General features: G+C 42.3%; 1 protein-coding gene across 1 annotated transcript in view; it reads right to left on the bottom strand.

Annotated features, from left to right (window-relative positions):
• Window positions 1–20,405, bottom strand: part of KIF6 (kinesin family member 6) — a gene marked incomplete at its 3' end in the record, with an annotated part of 243,976 nt that overhangs the window by 10,978 nt on the left and 212,593 nt on the right. The window lies entirely within an intron of this gene.

Genomic DNA, 20,405 nt, shown 5'->3' on the forward strand with positions numbered 1-20,405 from the left:
CCAAGAGGCCCACAGCAGAGAGGCTCTGACCAGACAGGTGGCCCCAGGCTCTTCCAGCTGGCCGCTAAGCCACCGAGGAGGACCTTCCAGCGACACCCACTGCACCCCACAGGGCTGTGCCTGCACATCCTTGTGACTTGCGGGGGGTGGGGTTTGAGATGTTTGGTCAGAGGAAATGAAAACCAGAGCACCAAGCCCTGGATTGCCGAGAACATCTGCGAATGCACTTTCTGCCATTGTCAGTGCCACATTTCTCCCTGTTTTCCTGTTATGCCCCATTTTGGTTTTCTGTTAAATTTCACCCTGAATTTCCAGGCATTTAGTTAAAAGAATTATAATCTGGACTGAAATATATAAAATCTAGGAAACTCTGCTCTGTCTTCATGTTATGATTCATCCTTGTTTCCTGTGGCTAGTGAGGGGCCTTGGTTCTTACTCACGAGTTAGGTTCTCAGTCGCAAAAGCCATGAGCAGACCATGGCATGGGTTCCTAATTTATGTCTAACTTCAATATCCTGGGGCACCATTACTGCTAACAACCAACCCTCACTGTTGGGCCCCGTTCAGAGTTCCAATTCTGGGACTCAGAGGCAGAGCAGCCAGGGCCCTTGGAGTAACTAGACAGCATTCCTGTACCAGGCCCTCCTCCTTGCAACCTTCCGGGGTGAAGGTTAGTGCCTGTGTGTGCCTGGGAGCCCCTCAGTGAGAGAGAGCTGAATTCACAGCTGGATTTTGGATGAATCTACAGTCTTTTTTTTTTTTCAATGCTTCTGCCCTTGTTTCCTTTGCCTGAGAGGCTTTTTCCCATGTTTGCATCCAGTTATTCTATTTATCTTTGAAGCTGAATGTTTTCACCTCCATGAAGCTTTCCCCAAAGTTTTAATGCTTCTGCCCTTGTTTCCTTTGCCTGAGAGGCTTTTTCCCATGTTTGCTTCCAGTTATTCTATTTATCTTTGAAGCTGAATGTTTTCACCTCCATGAAGCTTTCCCCAAAGCCCAGGCAGAACAAATCCTTCCTCCATAACATTCCTTGTCAATACACCCTGTAACATGCACAGCCCAGTAGACACTGTCACTTCACATGACAGATCCTTTCTGGTGAAATGCAGGTTTCTCGGCAGGTAGAGATAATGTTTTTTGTGAATCCCTAGTGTCTTGCTCAACGTCTGGCATTTAGAAGATGCTCAACATATGTCTGTTAAATGAATCAGGTCAAGAATGAAGGGGAAATTGTGATGATCCCTGCTTTTATTGTCATAGGAACAGGGTTCAGTGGAATGGTGATGAAACCTGCTTTTATTGTCACAGGAACAGGGTTCAGTGCTAGTGAGGCTCACTCTGTGGCTCAGGGTTCTGAGATGCATTCACATGGGCCACAGACATCTCTTACCCAGAAAAAACCCTCTGAGTCCCATCACCCATCCTCAGGGTGAGGAACTGCACCAGACCATCTGACACCAATTTAATGATTGCTGTTGATAAAAATAGCACCATGAAGAATGTCTGAATGGTGAGGCACACAGAGGCACCCCACCCTCTTCCAATCAGAAGCAAATGGGCATGGCTCAGTTCTAGCTCCACATCTGCCCTGCACACTCCAGAATTAGGTGAGCCTGAGAACCAGTTTGTGTGAGACTCAGAAAGATGAGCCCTGATACATGAAAGACATTAACAAGGGGCACTTTTCACCAGCAGACCCCACCAGGAGCCAAGGGACCCATTCTGTACCTCACCTCCATTCTTGGTCTGTGCCCAATTCTAACAATGCATGACAAAGTCACAACAGAGGGTAGAGGACATGAGTCTCTCTGGAATAGAGTTAGGGAAGAGAAAAGCTCTGCAGAGACCACATTGGAGTCTGCCTATGAGATCCCCAAATTGCCTCCCACAGGGCAAGTGATGACAAGGCTTCTACCAACCATGCAGCAGCAGGGGAGGGAGTTTGGGAGTGCAGCGTTGCTCAAACAGCTGAATGAAAGGGAAGGGCTCATGGTCTTTTCTCTCTCAGGCTCTGCTTTCTTTATAGAGTTGATAGTCTGAACTGACTGTTGGGTGGAAAGAGCCATGCTAAAGTTTTTCAGTGCCCATGGCACTGTTCTGGCAGTAAGTCCTGGGAGAAGTTACAATCAGCTGAATACCCCACTTGGTCTTCCCTGAGGTGTGCAGGGGCCTGGGCAGTAGGAGCAGAAAGGACATGGAGTGCACAGAGGAGATAAGCCCAGGAAGGTAGTTTGGGATCATTATGTACAGAATCTTGAAGGTCCTGCTAAGAAATTTGGGGCCAGTGGCATAACGTATTATACACAAATCACCAATTTTCAGAGTCTTAAAATTTAACAAAGTACACATTATAGGGAAATTACACTGGAAATATTTGATAGTCTTGGTGATTTAAAAGGCACTTAGGGACCCTGCAGTGGCAAGGTCTTATCACCAGGACCATGACATCAGTTTTCCTCCTACTATCATGGAGAAGGTTTTCTGGAATTGGAGTTCTCTGACTGTGGTGACTGCAGGTGAATGGACATTGGTATCATGGCTATAATCCTGGCAGCTAGCTTCCTAGGTGCCTGCTCAGGGAGGCCAAGGTGAGGTGGCTGATTGTGCCCACAGGCAAAGAGGCAGGGTCAGGTGCAGATGCCTCCAGAAACTTCATGACTGCCACACGAAGCATGAGACCAAGGGCCCGTGGAGAGAGGCACATGGGCAGGACTCACAGGCAGCTCTGGTGTGTGAGCCCAGCCTCCATCTCGGCCCCACTCTTGTCCATCTCATTCTGCTTGTTAAAAGCCCACATCCTGCTCCTTTCGGATTGTATTAATATACCAGTTCTCAGCCCAATTTGGGTTACTCACAAAGTTAATGAACAACTTTTTATTTATGGAAGGGATGTCTCCACTTCAAAATGACCTGGTGATAGTAGATTTATCCATGAGATTATATTCTTATTAGTGCCTATCTTGTCTTTAAATTTTTTTATACTATCAGGAAAAACAGATCCATAACATTTTTTTACTACTTGCTTAGTTTACTTCATATGTTAATATGTTATATTATTATTATTTCCAGAATTTGTAGGCTCCATGAGGGCAGAGATTTTTATCAGTTCTGTTCAGAGCAATTTTCTAGCACTTGGATAGTACCTAGCACACAGGGGGAATTCAATCAAATGTCTTTTGAAGGAATGAATGAATGAGTGAATGTTTTAGATGCTTAATGTTTTTTGTTCAGAGCAATTTTCTAGCACTTGGATAGTACCTAGCACACAGGGGGAACTCAATCAAATGTCTTTTGAAGGAATGAATGAATGAGTGAATGTTTTAGATGCTTAATGTTTTCCTTTTGTTACAGCATGTTGTGATGCTGTGGGGGAGGGGAAGCATGCTCCTGTAGCTCTCCCTCCATCACCACCTCTTCTCCCCACTACATGTCACCATGCTTAACAACCCACCATTGGAGATGCATTCCAGCTCCAAGAAGCTTTTATAAAAATGCAACTACTCTTGAAGGTATTGAAGCATGCTCCTGTAGCTCTCCCTCCATCACCACCTCTTCTCCCCACTACATGTCACCATGCTTAACAACCCATCATTGGAGATGCATTCCAGCTCCAAGAAGCTTTTATAAAAATGCAACTACTCTTGAAGGTATTTTAGGGCTAGCATAAATACCCCCCAAATCCGTAACTTGTTGACAACTAGCTAACTGGTCCTGCAAAGACAAATTTTACCTTCTTTCCAACTTTATTTAGTCTAACAGACTCAGTTCCTCATCAAAGCTTAGCACTTTAGGAGTTCTGACTCGCCATGCTCATTTCTAGCTCTTAGTTGTTTGCTCTTAGTGAATTTCAATCATAGATCCCAGTATCAAATCCCAGAAAATATGGACGACTAAGAGACGCCTGCTGGCTTGCTGAGTCACAGGACCATTTAAAAGCTAAGGGAGAGGAGTTTCTCAATTCCAGTCCCTAAAATAATGCATTGCAATTCTGGGTTGTGAGTTGGATGGAAATTATTTACAAGTTCCAAAGGCGTAACCTCTTCTGGATTTTGATAGCCGATTAAAGAGCACTTAGGTAGAAATGGCAGTCAACAGGGGGCTTTCAAAATTTGTCTCGGAGTTAGCTTTCTGAAAAAATTAGGCATCCAAATTCTTATGCACTGTTCCCTCACCCATTTCTGAAATTCAGTTCCTTATTTTGCTAAAGAATACAAGTCAGTTCTTTTGCAAGCCCTGCCTACCCCCAACACAGGGCCCCATGGAAACCAAATGGAAAGGGAAAACACCGGAAGTGGAGAGTTTATGCTCTTGCTTTTGGGCCTGCTGTCTGATTTCCTTTAGTCTGGGATACGTGGGCCAGAGCTTATTTTCCTGGCTACTGCTGCTTAAGCTATTGCTTAAAAATTGACAAAAGTAAAATGATGGAGAGCTCTGTTATTCATGCTGAAAAACGATTTCCTAGTCAGAGCCAAAAATATATTTTCCTTGGGAGACACTTATTCATGCGGGGCCTCAGTTCTCTCTGACTGAAGAAGAGAGGAGAGAAAAGAAGAGCAACAGGGGATGATGAAAAGTGAGAGGGGGGTGATCCCAAGGGGATTCCAGAGGGAGAGGAGAGGTTTGAAGCACACCAACTGGGACTAAAAGCATGAGAAGGCTCAGAGCCGGGCTGGGGACATTGGGTGCTGAAGCAGGGAAGAAGCTAGATGATTGACTATGAGAATCATATGGGAGATGATTATCTCCCTATCTGTGGCTTGATAGTGGAAGCTTTTGAAACTGAAGGTAAGGGAATGACTCTGATACAGTGAGTGGTATGATGAATATCTACAATATGTAGAACTTGGAAGTGCTTACAAGAATGACAAACAACAGGCGGAGACACAGTATATTTTTGTATAGTATCTGATGTAAGGTTCTATACGCACTGAAATTTCTCAGTAAGTGTTGACTTGGGTGAAATATACAAAAATATCTTCATGTAAATAATTAGAAGAGAATTCCATCCCTGAGTGTGTGGAGAAGTTAGAATGAACGGACTGATGGTAGGAAGGGGAAGGAAGGAAGGATTTAGATGAGAGACAAGGTAGAACTGGGAGAGGGATAATCCAGCAAGGTGTAGCAAGAAACATAAAGATCAGGAGGGAGATGAGGATCAGAGCAAAGGTCAGTGGTCCAGCACTCTTGGGAATGGTGCCTGGGACAGATGTCCCCAGGGCCACAGACAGGAGAGACTCTCCAGTGAGGACCAGTCAGCAGCTCCTAATATGGAGAGCAAAGGATCCATCGACACTGGGATGGATAAATGCATGGGATGCGGAGGTGCTGAAGGACCCATTGTAGAGAAATGGACCAGCTTCCAGAAGGTTAGAAGGCACATTGAGAGATTGTCTCTACCTTCCTTCCCCTACTGTGGGGAGGAGGGGGGCATTTAGGAAGAAGAGTTTTTTGGAAGGTACATGAAAGACAGGGATAGCAACTATTCAGACCCTGTGTTACCACTTTCCTTCCTCACATCTGGGCAAGACACTGCTAACCAATCACAGCATTCTTTGCTGGAGGAGCTAATTATAGCATTAGAGTTTTCAGCACAGCTCTTTGGGCAGCTTCTACCAGTCAATCATCCCTGGCATAGAAGGTCTTCCTTTAATAGATGGCTTCCAGATTAGTAACCAATTAAACAACAACTGCCACTTAATAGTAGTTACTGCCATCAATCCTGTGCTGCCTGGTTTGGTACTGACATGCATGGTCTCCCCCAGGGAGCAGTGTCATGACTTCGCATACCTGCATCGCTGAGGGGGCTGTCTATGAGTAGATAACTGATTAGCCCTCCGTCCATGTTCCTCCACCGCTAGGGTGATGGAGGCTACCACACACAGTAGTGCCATTTGCCATGGTTCTGTTTACTTTAAAGGGCCAGGAGCAGCTCAGTTACAATTTGAGGGATTGCTGGGTGGGTACAGCAGAGTATAAAATCTGAAGATCTTGGTAAGAAAAAAACCACTTAGCCATGGCCAAAGTGACTGCAGATGGGAAGACCAGAGATCAGATCTTTTGGGCGGACCAAGGACATTTACCCAACCTAGTTCCTGCTTTTGACTGATAACTGCTAGAATGGACTAGTGCCCCAAAGCTTTGGCATTAAAGTCCTAGGTTTAACCAAGATGATATCACCTGGGCTAAAGTCCTCAGATTAGGACTTGCCTTGGAGTTTCCTAAGTTGCCACATGAAAGATGTTACCAGAGAACCTTTAATTAGTAGGTTCTTAGGGCTGGCTTGGACCAGGCTGAAGAATGGCAGGATTGGCAGAGACTATAGGGAGGGGAGTGAAGGAAAAATCTGAACTGGAAAGCCACATAAACCTTAGGAGACCCACCCAGTGGTGGCACCACATCTAAATAAATCAAATGGGTTTCTGACTCCTGTGCCAGAAATCACACATCCCACCGGCAACCCACACAGGCCCAGCACTGCAGACCACGCGGGCTGGGTGGAATTCAGGGGGCAGCACTCAAGGCAGGTTGTGTTTTCCTTTTGTCTTGGTAACCACATCTGATTCACCCTCCTGCTGTGGCTGTGTCCTGGACATTCTCCTGAGCAGGTGATGAAAGGCCCAGCGTGCCAACTGAGAGGTCAGGCCTGAAGCCCCTGAAGGAATGGCAGCTGGTTGAGGGTAGTTTTCCTATTTCCAGAAGTAACATATGACCTTTAAACAGTGGTCCTCAAGATTATTGGCAGAAAACATTAATTTTCCAAGCCTAGCATCTCCAGAGTTTTATTTTGTGAGTGCTGTCATCAGGACAAAGTACCCATGTGGGCTGCTTAGAGAAACCCGGGGACAGATGCAGGCACTGAGCCTGGAAAGCAGCCTGGGTCATGTTGGCATTTCTGTGTTTTGGAGTTAACTCAGGAATCTGGAAGCAGCAACGTTTCCATTAAATAAGACAGCATGCTGTGGCTCCTGCTGCCAGGCTAAACTGGATCTATTGAATCTTTTCCATTGACTTTAGCCCACAGATGTGGCAGTTCTGAAAGAGCGTTGGTGTCTAATTCCATGCCCAATATTTGGACCAACCCTGGGAATTTGGGTGGAAGGACCTGTGTGTCCCAACACTTTGCAGGTTAAAGGGCAGTTGACTGACAGGCCCACTGAACAAAAAGGCAGCATTTCTCTTCAAGTTAGCAAAAGGCTCCAAATTCTGCAGAACCTGAAAAACATGGGATTCCTTGAATCTGAGCTGTCCTTTACAACTTTCAAAGGACATGGTTAACAGGGTCCTATACAAGACCTGAACTCATACTAAGTCCTGTACAAGGTCCAACACAAGAATTGAACTCATCAAGGACTGGCTTCCACCCTGATGAGTTCAGTTCTTGTGTTGGCCTGTGCTTTGGAGGCAGCGGCTAAAGCATTGTTGACAAATCCTGTTGTCTACAAAAGGAGGCAAGTTTTCTATCTATGCCTAAATAGAAATGGATTCCACTCTAGTCTCAAATTTATTTTCACATACTTTTGAAAAGAGAATTAAAGAATTACATTCTAGCTCAGTAGCAAAAATGTCCCTTCCCTGAAATGCATGTAAATTTAAGTAAAATTCAGTTTCTCTAACTTGGAAGTAAGTATAAGGCAAAATGGAGTTTAGCAATGCTAATGTTCATCTTTTGGGGAGAAAAAGAAAAAAAAGGAGGGGAAAAATTATATTTTGTGTGCCTTCCATGTGACAGGCACTGTTTCATATTTCACAAATAGTAACTCAATTAATCTTCACACCTCTGGTGGTGATGGTGTCTAATTCTTATTAAGAACTTTGCATGTGCCAGAGGTTTTACATATGTTGTCTCATTTGGTTCTCACAATGGCCCTGTCAACTAGGTAGTATTGGAACCATTCTACAGGTAACGTACTTGAGGTTGAAAGAGGTTAAAAGTGACCCCAAGTCAACGGTTAGTAAGTGTCAAAGCCATAACTTGTTCCTAGATTTGTCTGACTCCAAAACCCTCCTTTATTCCTATTTATTTATTTATTTAGTGGAAAGTGAACCTTTATTTTTTTTTTCCAGCTTTATTGAGGTAAAATTGATAAATATAATTGTGTATATTTAAGGTATACAACATGATGATTTGGTATATATATACACTGTGAAGTGACTACCGAAATCAAGTTAGTTAACACATCCATCACCTCACATAGTTACCTTTGTGTGTGTGTGTTGTGAGAACACTTAAGATCTACTTAAGATCTAGACAATTTCATGTAGACAATGCACTATTATCAACTATAGTCACCATGCTGTACATTAGATTCCCCGGAACTTATTCATCTTGCAACTGAAAGTTTGTACCCTTTGACTAACGTCTTACCATTTTCCCCAACCCCAGCCCTTGGTAACCACCATTCTACTGTCTGTTTCTATGAGTTTGACGTCTTCTGAAATGCTCTTTTCACATGCTGTGTTGCTAAGTGAAATCATTTGCCAAGTAGAAATGATCTCATAAATACCAGCAAATCACTGATATTAGACCTATGGGGTCAGGAAGTCAGAGACGGTAAAGAAAAATGGAAGTTTTTTTGGATGGTTGTGAGTTGGCGTGTGGACTGAAAACCATCAATGCATAAGGCAGTTCAGAAGAGCTGGAGATCTTTGTGAATGGGAAACTGGGTGAGACTCTTTGGAGGGGCTGCTTTACCTGAGAACCCAGGGCTGGGGGAAGGATCAGAGATAAAACGAGACTTGGCTGTCTGTAGTGACACCTTGACTCTGCCATTAAGGATTTTTGGGTAAGTGAACTCTCAGGTTTGATTAAGTAATTATCTTTCCCTAATCCATACAGAGCTTGTGCTCTGAAAAGTCTCCACAGTGAAATGGTTTATGCACTTAAAATGATTGTGTTGCACAGAAGTCAGGGAAGGAATGGATACTGTAGAGAAGAAAAGAGAGCAGGGCCCAGGTTCTAAGAGTATGGGCTTTGGGGAGAATTTACTCCCAACCCCAAATGAGCAGTAGTCGTGAAACAGGTGAGAAGGACCCAGGAGGCCATCGTTTTCCCTCTGACCTCTCTGTACGCTGACTACTTCTTCTCTGGAAAGAGTTTTACTGTTTAAACATAACATTTGTTTATTCACTTAGGCAGTGAGTCAATTGGTGAAGCATCATCTGTTAACAAGTACTGAGTTCTGTATCTGCTCTATTGATAACACTTTTATATTTTAGTTGGAGATAAATAAAAGAAATATTGTCCTTGACTGTACAATTTTGCTCAGTATTTGGGGTGTGGGAAGGTCAAAGCTTGTGTTAACAAGTGGGAGCAACTGATAGACAATGCATGGATGGTCACGTGGTACAGATGTGCAGGTAATTGTGGGGGCAAAGGAGGAGCATGCTCAGATTGCAGAAAGATTTCTCGGGATATTCCTCCTGGGGCACTGAGAGGCAGGGGCTGGAGGAAAGGGGGTCAGTGTTATTCCTGCATAGGAGACAGAATGGCCAGGCCACAGGGCTGGGGAGGAGCCCACTGGGTATAGGGCCTGGCCTGGAGATGGACTGGCAGCACCTCCTTTGGCTGCTGGAGGGATTTGGGCCAGAGTGACTGCTAGGACCAGACGCCCCACTCCAGCTAGGTCTCTGCCAGGTCCCTGCTTGCCCAGGGTATTCCCAGGCAGAGGGGCCCGCTGGAGTTTCCTACAGGCTTGCCAGGCAATTCTCCCTCCCTCCAATGACTGGGGAAAATGTGCTTTAGTACAACATCAGGCTACACTACAATTATTCTTATTCAGTGGTTGGGGAAGGAGACAGGATTTGGAGTCAGAAGACATGGGTTTGAGTGCTGGTTTCAGTTACTAGATGTGTCGCCTGGTACCTGCCAGTGCTCTAAGTCTCAGGCTCCTCCCCTATAAAATGAAGCTTATAGTAAAGGATTAATAAGACAGGTAGCACCCTGTGCACATGCCCGTCTTACCACTATGGAACACCTTTGTAGTGATGCATTTCCATGACTGTTGCACCTCCCTGCCTCCCCGCCCCTCAGCCCGTGAGCTCCCACAGGCGTGCTCCTTTAGCTGCACGCTCCTGTCTGGAACATAGCAGACACTCCAGACAAGCTTTGTTAACTGAATGGATGAGCAAGGATGTGATATCTCTAGTGAAATTGTTTTTCTTAAAGGTGTTACTTGTTAAACTGTGCATATATCCCTAATGCAGTTTTCCGTGTATATATTTTACAATAAAAATAAAGAAAACAGTATGGCAGCTATGAATCGTTTATTTCAGTCTCTGACAGAATGAATGAATGAATATGGAATACACTATAAAAAGTGAAAGTGTAAAAATGAGTTATAATTACCATCATAAGTAATACTGAGTCATCTAAAAACGCACCTGCGGCAAGCTGTTTAGACTGCAAGGACTACTTTAACACAGTAGGAGAATTCTTAAGGTAGTTGCAAATTATGGGTTAGCAATGCAGGGAGGGAGGGTGGCTTAAATGGTCAGGCTGGCTCCACAGCTCTGTCTTCTCTGCTTCCTGACCGCACCAGCCAGGCTCATTCCACAGCAGTGACCTCACCTCATTGAGATAATATAAGCAGCAGGACTGGGGCTTCCTGGTTTTTCCACCACTGTCTACCACTGGACTTTCACAGTTACCTGTAGTCCAGGCTTCCCTTCTGGCCACAGTGGAACAGGCATCCACCATCTCGTCAAAGGCCAACCCCTCCACCTGGGCTGTGGTTCCCAAACTCCTCTCCTGGCCTTCCTGCTTCCCTTATCCCTTCTCTCTTGCCTGAGCAATCCGCCCACCCCCCTTTCCTTGGATTATTTTCACCAGCACAAAACCATATTTTAAAATCCATGTTGAATTGGTTATAGTGGGATGTGGCTGTATTTGAATTTGTAGGTACAAAAGGGAAGGTTAAAACATTCATGTTCACAGACCTTGGTTTCATTGGTGAAATAGAGAAACATCATCTATTTGTAGTAAGATGGGCAGAGTAGGACATTTAGATTCTCAGGGAGGAAAAAAAAATACTCTTTTAACAATAATCTCCTGTCACCCCATTAATCTTCCTGTTATCTTTCCATGTCTCTGGTCTCTTTTCACAGAAAATGCCTCAGCAGGGTTTTCTATATTCATCATCTCAACTCCTTCACCTGTCTTTGTCTCTCAGTCTGGTCGAGTTTTATCCCCTCCATTCCATTGAAACCATCCTTTCAAGACCCACAGTGATCTCTGCATTGTCAAAACCAGTGGTCAGTTTCCCATTCTAATTTTAGTAGAACTATCGGTAAATGGTAGAGCAGTGAAGTTAGGGAGATGCATGTGACTGGTGCCGGCTGGTGGGCTGTGAGCAGCAGTGACATGGGTTCCTTCCTGGCTGAAGCACTGAACAGCCCCTGTGCAATTCTCTCTCTTCCCTCACTCTGGTAATGGGGGTCATCCCAGGTATCGTCTCTATCAGCCTGGGTCCCTGGTAATTGTGGACCAGCACTCCTACCCTTCTGGCCTACATCAGGTTCCTTCCTGGCTGAAGCACTGAACAGCCCCTGTGCAATTCTCTCTCTTCCCTCACTCTGGTAATGGGGGTCATCCCAGGTATCATCTCTATCAGCCTGGGTCCCTGGTAATTGTGGACCAGCACTCCTACCCTTCTGGCCTACATCGTTCATGCCATGTGAATAAGAAATTTATTTTGTTACAAGCCACTGAGATTTAGTGTTGTTACCAGAGCATGACCTAGTCTATCCTGACCAATACACAGCAGCTGACACAGCTGACCAGCTTGCTTCTGCCAGAAGTACGTCCTTCCCTGGCCTTCCTGATTTTTCCCCACCTTCCTGACTTCTCTTTCCAACCTCCAGATATTGTAGTGCAGTAGTGTTCAGCCCTGGGCACACTTCCTTTTCAACAGGTCATTGCATTCAGCTGCATGGCTTTAATATATATTATACACAAATGGTTCCAAAATTTATATCTTTAGCCCTGACCTCTCCTTCGAGGGCCAGATTGGGACACCTAGCAGTCCACTGGAAGTCTCTAATTTCATACTCCCAAGTGGAACTCTTAATTTCATACTCCATTCCCAATTCCGCCCCAAGCTGTTTTCCCTAATTGTTTCCGTATCAGTAAATGGCACCAATTACTCAAGCAAAAAAAAAATCAGGATTCTTCCATGATTCTTCAACCCACACGTGGCATCAGCTCCATTAGCAGCTCCTATCAACAATTCTTTCAAATTATGCCTGCACTTCTCTGCTTCTCTTTGTCTTTTTTTATCCCAACCAAAGTCACTGCCATTTCTCACCTGGACTGTCTCCTGACTGCTTTGCCAGCTTCCGTCTTGCCCTCCTACGATACATTCTCCACGTAGCAACCTGCATGATCTTTTAAGAACATGATCATGTCACTCTCCACTTAAACTCTCCAGTGGCTTCCCATGGACAAACCCCAAACCTGAACAAACCCCATCCTCCTCGGCCTAGCAGGAGGCAGGGCCTCCTGATGTCCTCTGGTCCCTGTCTACATCTCTCCCTCCTTGTGCCCCACCTGGATCCCCTTCCCTCACGCCGTCTCAGCTCACTGGCCTTCTCTCAGCTCCTCAACTATATCAGTTCTATTCCTTCCTCTGGGCCTTTATATACTTGTTTGTTTCTTTGTCTGGAATGTTCTTTTCCGGGATCTTTATGATAATCAACTCATTATTTAGTTCTCAGCTCACACGTCACCTCCTTTGATCCCCAACCCACCCCAATTGTTTTCTATCCTATGTACCTGTGTTCTTCCGTGTTTTTTCATAGCATTTGTCACCATCTGAAAACGCACGCATGTCTGTAGTGTGTAGAAGGAAAACTCCACAAAGTCTAACCTATTTTGTTCACTGCTCCTTCTCCAGTGATGAGAAGGAAGGAGGAAAGGAAGGGAGGGAGAGAGGAGTCGCAGTCCTATTGGAAACAGGTCCCCTCTCAGGTATCCGACTGGCACACTCAGCACCACATCAAGCCCAAATTACTCTCCTCAGAAGACCCTGATCCTTAGGATTGAGCTCTTTCCTCCTTGTACCTACAACCAGAATTTTAAAAATAACCCTTCTTTCCCGGGGACCTGGACTGGGTCAGCTTCCCCAGGCCCTCGCTAACCTGGGCCCTGATGATCCCCATCACCTCACTCTTCTGCTATCTCTTTCTCACTAGGCTTTCATTTTTGTGGTTGTGTTCATTTTGTTTTTATTTTTATTTTCTGCATTTTAAGCTACAAATAATTATTTCTAAATGGAGCCAAACTAAATGCCACACAAATGCCAAGGTGGTTTGTGAGCACAGCTCCCTTCCCTTCTCCTGGCAAGAGCTTCCATTTCTGAGAGAGAGAGGGATGAGAATTGTCGAAGCTATCCATCATTTCAGAATGCTATGGGATCAGCCGAGTTAATATTTGTACCTGACATCTGTACATCCTCAACAGAGAGAAGTCATTTACCATTATGAGTACCATTTGTATTCAGCCATTCAGGAAAGTTTCTGACAAATTTTTCTTTCATAGGTACATTATGTTATAGGAGTTCAGAGAGGCAAACAGTCAACGCGGAAGGCAGGTCCTGAAGCTGTCAACCTCATATCTTTGCCAGATGAGGTAAGAACATGTAGCAGGTATTACATTACTTTTTCTAATTACCAAGGTATAGCTCGCCCATTGCAGAAAATTTGGGAAGTATAGAATGGTGTTAAGAAGCAGGAAAAAGATGACTCACAATTCCTCCACCTTTCTTCCAGTTTTTTCTATGCTTTGTTCTATTACACAGTTAAAATGATACATACATTTTTGTAGTCTGTTTATTTCACTTAACATTATCTCATAATCCGTTTTCATAAGTCACTAAAATCTTCATGAATAAATATACTTTTTATGACTGTATAATATTTCATTATTATAGTCCATTCCCTAGTATTAGACTTTTGGATTGTTTTATATATATGCTATGTAAATAATGCTGCAGTGAGTGTCTTGTCACATAAATCTTATTCTATATTTAAGCAATTAACTCAACAAATGTTTACTAGGTGCCTGCTATTTGTCAGTTACTGTGCGTGGAGCTGGGAATATGGTGGTGAACAAAGACTTATTTCCTTCACAGAGCTCACATTCCACTGAGGGCAACAGATGAGAAGAAAATAAACATACTATGAATTAGCTCTATGAAGAGAGATCGTGAAAAGTAAGAGAATAGAAAGATATGAATGACGGGGGTGGGGGTGGCTATTTTGCTAATGGGGACTTGAGGAAGGCCTCTCTGAGGAAGTGTATTTTTCACAAAGGCATTTTGGATTATTCCTGTAGGCTCCTAGAGTGAGTTTCTGAGTTAAAGTTCCTGCTTTCTAGGACTCCAGTTTACTCCCTGATAGCAGTTCTGGAGGAAAGAACTGTTATAAAAATGTGCCCCACTAGGGCATGATCTTGAGCAAACTACTTAATTCCACTGATCCTTGGTTTTCCTACGTGAAGTAGAAATAGCTATACCTGTATGTATATGTCTATATGTATGTATGTGTGGTGGAGGTGGGAGTGTGTGTGGGAGTGTGGCTATGGGGATGGGATATTAAGGTTCTTGCATCCCAGAAAACCTGGGTCAGAGAACAAACATGTGTCTGTGAAAAAGGAATGATCAGGCTGTGAATGTGTGCAGGGCAATCCAGGTGATGAAGATTTAACTAAAAGAAGGTTCTGGAAGGTGTGGCATGAATACTTACTGTGTCTGGCACGTTTTAGGTAGTCAATAATAAATGTTGAATGAAAGGAAGTGCCCAACCTCTCAAGAGGGCTTATTGAGACTGGTCGGCTAGAAGGAAAGATCTTGGATGATTGATCACATAGCAGCTCAGTGTGGCTTGTGATTTGTGAATCAGACAAAGAAAGCCCCTGTAAATAGGGAAGCCCAAAATTCATGAGCCTGCAAATAGGTGATACTTTCAGTTTCTTCATTTGTACATGAGGCTAATGATGTCTACTTCATAAAGATGTTTTGAGGATTACAAGGGATTGGAATATGGGAGAACACCATACTGGATCTAGTTCACAGTAGGCCCTCATCTTGTACAATTAGTACAAAAGGATCTGGGATAGTAAGAGTAAGAGGTGGGACAGTGGCATGAAGCGTTGAGAGAGTTCTAAGTAAGTTGTGTCTCCCCAAACCCCTAGAGATAAACAGTGCATCTGCTATGCACTTGCATTTTGGTTGTACACATATGCACTCCAAGGAAGGAGTTTCGAGACCCTGAATGATGGCTGATCGTAAGCAAAGTTATCAAGGAATCTATTTTTTAGTATCTGACTTAAATGCCCTTCTCCTCATTAAAATTAATCTGATTTAAAAAACACAGCTCAAATCTTATTTCCTCTGGGTCCTTCCAGTAGAGTTGTTCCTCCAGATCAAGGTCCTACCCCCTCCACAGGCCCTGCTCTAAACTCGCTGCTGTGTCACGCTGTCTTCCCTCATATCCTTCTAATCCAGTTGGAGGCCATTTTTAAGGTCCCTACTGGGGACTGAGCATACCTTGTTTACGTAGTGCCTACTGCATGAGGCAGGACACCAACGTTAAACATGGCCTCCAGTATCATCCTTTCCCTTCTCAAACCCTGATGATATCTGGGGGTTGCTTACCCTTGAGGCACCCGGTAGAAGCCACAGAACTGTCATATCTACTCCTGGCCTCACAGCTCCTACTTGTGTTTATCCTCTGCTTTCTTTGCCTCATCTCTTCACGTGGTCATAGCACAGGAACGGCTTTCCTCTCAGTACTTGCATTAATAGCTTTTGTCTGACTTCTTTGCTCACTGTTGTTGCTGTTGTTTTTAAAAATCCTGTCTCTTCTTCAGGCCAGAAGCACACTGGATTGTGGAAAGCAATGCTAAGGGTTCAGGGCCTCTAACTGCCCCCCATCTGCCATATGGCAGGAGGAGGAGGAGGAAGAAATGGGTGCTAAAAGTTAAGTAGCATGCTGAAGAAGAAACAAATTTGATTTGCTTAAGAAACTCAGATTGGCATTTGTCTGTGGTGGAGAATATTCACTGGAGGATGCTCTAGGACCTTGTTAACTGTTTGTAGCGGGTGTGGCTTGGTAGAAAGACTGACCTCTCTGCCCAAGCTCAGGAAGCTGTCTTTCACTTCACTAGGTTCGCTAATGAGCTTTGGGTTGCCTCAGGCAGTAATTTGCTCTCTGGATATGAAGAACACAAAGAGCTAGCAGGCTGAAAGACCCTCTAGCTGGGCTTCCTCTTGTTACAAACAACCAGTCTTTGAACTTGTAATTATGAGTCATGGGGCTCCCAGTCTGGCGCAAAAGTGACTCATTTTAAGCAAATTATCAGTTTTTGCCCTGTTACCAAAGGCTGTGATCAACCATTCTGTATTAAAGGGAGGGAAAAAAAAGAAATGTTTTATTAAAAGAATGGGATGTGTAGAAGGAAAGCAAAATGCACTATGCTTTCTAGATGTATTGACCCAAGTCTAGTTCAGGTCCAGTGTAAGCCAGGCAACAAAGTAAACAATAAAAAATGGCACAGAAAGCAAGAAAAAAGGAGAAATGTTTTATTAAAAGAATGGGATGTGTAGAAGGAAAGCAAAATGCACTATGCTTTCTAGATGTATTGACCCAAGTTTAGTTCAGGTCCAGTGTAAGCCAGGCAACAAAGTAAACAATAAAAAATGGCACAGAAAGCAAACAGTCAGGAAAATTCACTTCAGAACAGATGCAAAATCAACCTTTGCAGTCCAAAGCATAAGATTCTCATAATGCCATGATTCTTGGACATTCTCTCCTCCCCTCTCCTCCCTGCTGCAACTCACTTGGATCTATTGTAATTGAGTTCAAGGAAGAAATATCTTTCTTTGGGTTGATTTAACACACAACTTTGTTAAAGAGTCAGTGATGATAGAAGCCACTGAGTTGCCCAAAACTAGTTACTTAGATAGATGCACTGATAGACACAGCATATTAAATAAATGTAATCATATTAAACAAATGTAATCTAGTGATGGGTCTGTGGTGAAAGGGGAATTCCAAGGCCTTTTACTTCAGAGCCTCTCCTGAGGATGCCTGCTACATGAATGGTCTCTGGCTGAGGAAACATTTGAAACGATTATTACATTGTCCCTGCAAGAGTAGTAACTGACCTAAAAAGACCATTTTTCTTCTCTAATGCCTTGGGTGTAATTAACAGTGCTCAGGACCACAATGAGAGGAAATGGGCCTATTATGAACTGTAAGGTTTTGTGTTTCAAGTGTGCGTTTTTTGGGAGAATGGTTTGAGATTTCCAATTAATCCTTTTAAGTTGCTGCCCATTCATCTACATTACTGAAGGAAATACCATAAGCTACAAGGAAAATTTGGCTCTGGGTTAGACTGTCTGACTTCCAAATTTTACATTCTTTGAAATGGCTTTTCTTATTTCTCAAATCCATTACTTCTTGTCCCTTCCATAGAAACAAGGGCTACCAAATGGCTATTTTTGTATGTTCTCAACCCCACCAAAATAAAATCCTTTAATCAATCACTCAATTTTTTTTGAGTATCCATCTTCTCTGCTTTCTGTTTATCAATGTATTTGATAAAGAATCAATAAAAGCCATAAAAAATAAAAGCAGAATCTAAGTCACCAATCACCTCCTAATTAGTAATTCCAGTGCAAATTTTTTAGTTCTCATATCCATTGGCCTCTGTAGTATTTAAATTTTCCCAAATCATTAAAATTGTCTTCTCCAGGATCTTGGCATAGTTCTCTCCATATTTTCCTTTTACATCTCTGACTTTCCATTTTGAGCCTTCTTTCCTGACTGCTACACTGCCTGCTTATCTAAGTGATATAACTAACAATATGGGAATGGAAAGAAGGTGTTGAATACAGTAGACATTTCTGATTAAACATTTTGACTAACTAGCTGTGTGGGTATGTATATATTAGAACTCTTGTGTTGCAATAACAGAAACATAAATTTTAAGCTGGCTTTTAAAAAATGAAATATATTAGTTCAGGTAATTAAGAAATGCAAGTGTCTGACTTCAGACACTTTTGATACAAAAAGTCAAAAAGAAAAAAAAAGAAACAATTGTTTTGACAAAATCACTCAAAATGCAGCACAGACATCTAAAGAGATGAAAAATATGAAAGAGAGATTGAGATGTGAAAGAGAGTAATAAGGTCCAACACATGTACAAAAGGAGTTTCCAATGAAGCTAATGAAGAGAATGGGGGACAGGCAATATTTGGGGAGATAATGGCTCTGCAGAAATAATAAATGTGTAAAATGTGATATCCAGGAGCACAATAAATTCTGATTAGAAAAAATAAAAACAAAACTCATTTCCTTGACATAATTCTTATACTGAGAGCACCAAAGACAAAAGATCTTGAAAGTAACCATGGGAAAAGCATGCTGCCTACTAAGGAATTACAATATTCATAGCATACTTCCCAATAAAAACAATGGAAGTAAAAAAGACAATATAATAGTACCTTTAACATACTGACAGAAAATATATATCAAACTATAATTCTACACTCAGGTAAATTAACATTCAAATATGAGGGATGAAATGTTTACTTCCTCACTCCTCCCTTATAGAAAGTCCAAACTCTAGCTTCAGGTCCAAGCAGTATTTACCCTAGCTACACAAAATCTTTTCACAGTACTCAAATACACTATATCTTTACTTTTCATGCCTCTGCAATACTGCCTCCTTGGCTCAGAATAACCTTTCCCATATGGCAGGCTCCAATTAATTTTTCTAATTTTGGTTCAAGTGCTACCTCTTCTGGAAAACCTTTCATGACTCCTCCTGGGAGAATTATTAATGTCATTCTTGCATTCCTTTGCAAGAATGACATTAATAATTTCAATTACAACAAATGTTTGTTATATGAAAGTAAGCATGCATGAATAGAAGTGATAAACTGGGTGGTTAAAGAAGAGTTTTGAGAGAGGTCAACCTTAAGCTAAGATTTGCTTAAAGACCAGCTAGAACTTGTTTAATGCCCAGCTTAATAACAATAGGAGTGACCTCAACAATAAATCATAGTTAAGATTTATTGAGCACTACTCTATACCAGTTAATAGGTGAGGAGAGAAGTATTCTTCATCAGCAAATGACATAGGCAATATGAGTGAGACAGACCCTATTGGCTGGCTCACCTAAAAATCATCTCCATTGCTCTTATTCTTCATCAGCAAATGACACAGGCAATATGAGTGAGACAGACCCTATTGGCTGGCTCACCTAAAAATCATCTCCATTGCTCTCCACCTTTGCCTTCTTCTTACTCTAGAACAGCAATGTCCAATAAAAATATGATGTAAGCCATACATAAAATTTTAGGTTTTCTAGTAGATATATTAAAAATTTAAAAATAAATAGGTAAAATTAATTTTAATAGTATATTTTATGTACCCCAATATATCTGAAATATTATAATTTTAACAAGTAGCCAATACTTATAAAATTATTAAGATATTTTACATTTTTATACTAAATACTTGAATTCATTTGCATAGTTTCTACTTACAGTACATCTCAATTCAAACACTGAATTTACTCTGGAAATATTTGCTGTATGTTTGTTTCATAGATTTATAACTGTAAAATGTGAACATACTTAAAGGATTCCCAGTAAGCAAGCTGAGTGCCAAAATGTTATTGTCCTTTAATATTTGTATCCATATTAACAAAATTAGTCATGGAAATGTTTATGTGTTACACCAGAAAGAGTGCATGTGCCTGCTGACACCGTGTACTACAATACAATAATAATATCCTATGCCATGCAATGATTAAGGTGAAATGTAGTCATACCAAAACAATAAATTGTATACAATAGATACATTTTTTACTGTTTCCATTCTTATATTTAAATTAAATTAAATACAATTAGATATTCTGAGCTTGAGTTGCACAGCCATGTTTCAAGTATTCAATAGTCCCATGTAGCTAATGGCTACCATATTGGACAGCATAGCTCTAGAGGCTGGAAAAGACATAAATCCATGTTCCCAGCTTCTTTGCAGTTTACAGTGGCTGTGTGATACATCCCTGGCCAAAGAAAACGTATGAGAAAGTCTGGAGGGGTACTTTGGAAAGAATAATAGTAAATAAGTTTAAAGAGATGGGGTGGAGCCACATAATAGAGGGCCTACCAGAAATCTCAACTAGAAACTCAGAGTCATGTACCTGTCCTTATAGACCTTGTCATATTTTGTCTTTTCTTTCATTTTTTTTTTCTTTTTCCTTTTCTTTCCCTATTAGATTATAAGGGCTGGGAACTTGTATGGACAAAATATTTGGTAAATATTCATGCTGCTGATGATTAGATATAGAGCTGGAGGTATGAAGACTGGGTATTTAGCATACATCAAATATTTAA

Source organism: Galeopterus variegatus, unplaced genomic scaffold, assembly GCF_000696425.1.
Source record: "Galeopterus variegatus unplaced genomic scaffold, G_variegatus-3.0.2 Scaffold2487, whole genome shotgun sequence".
NCBI lineage: Eukaryota > Metazoa > Chordata > Mammalia > Dermoptera > Cynocephalidae > Galeopterus > Galeopterus variegatus.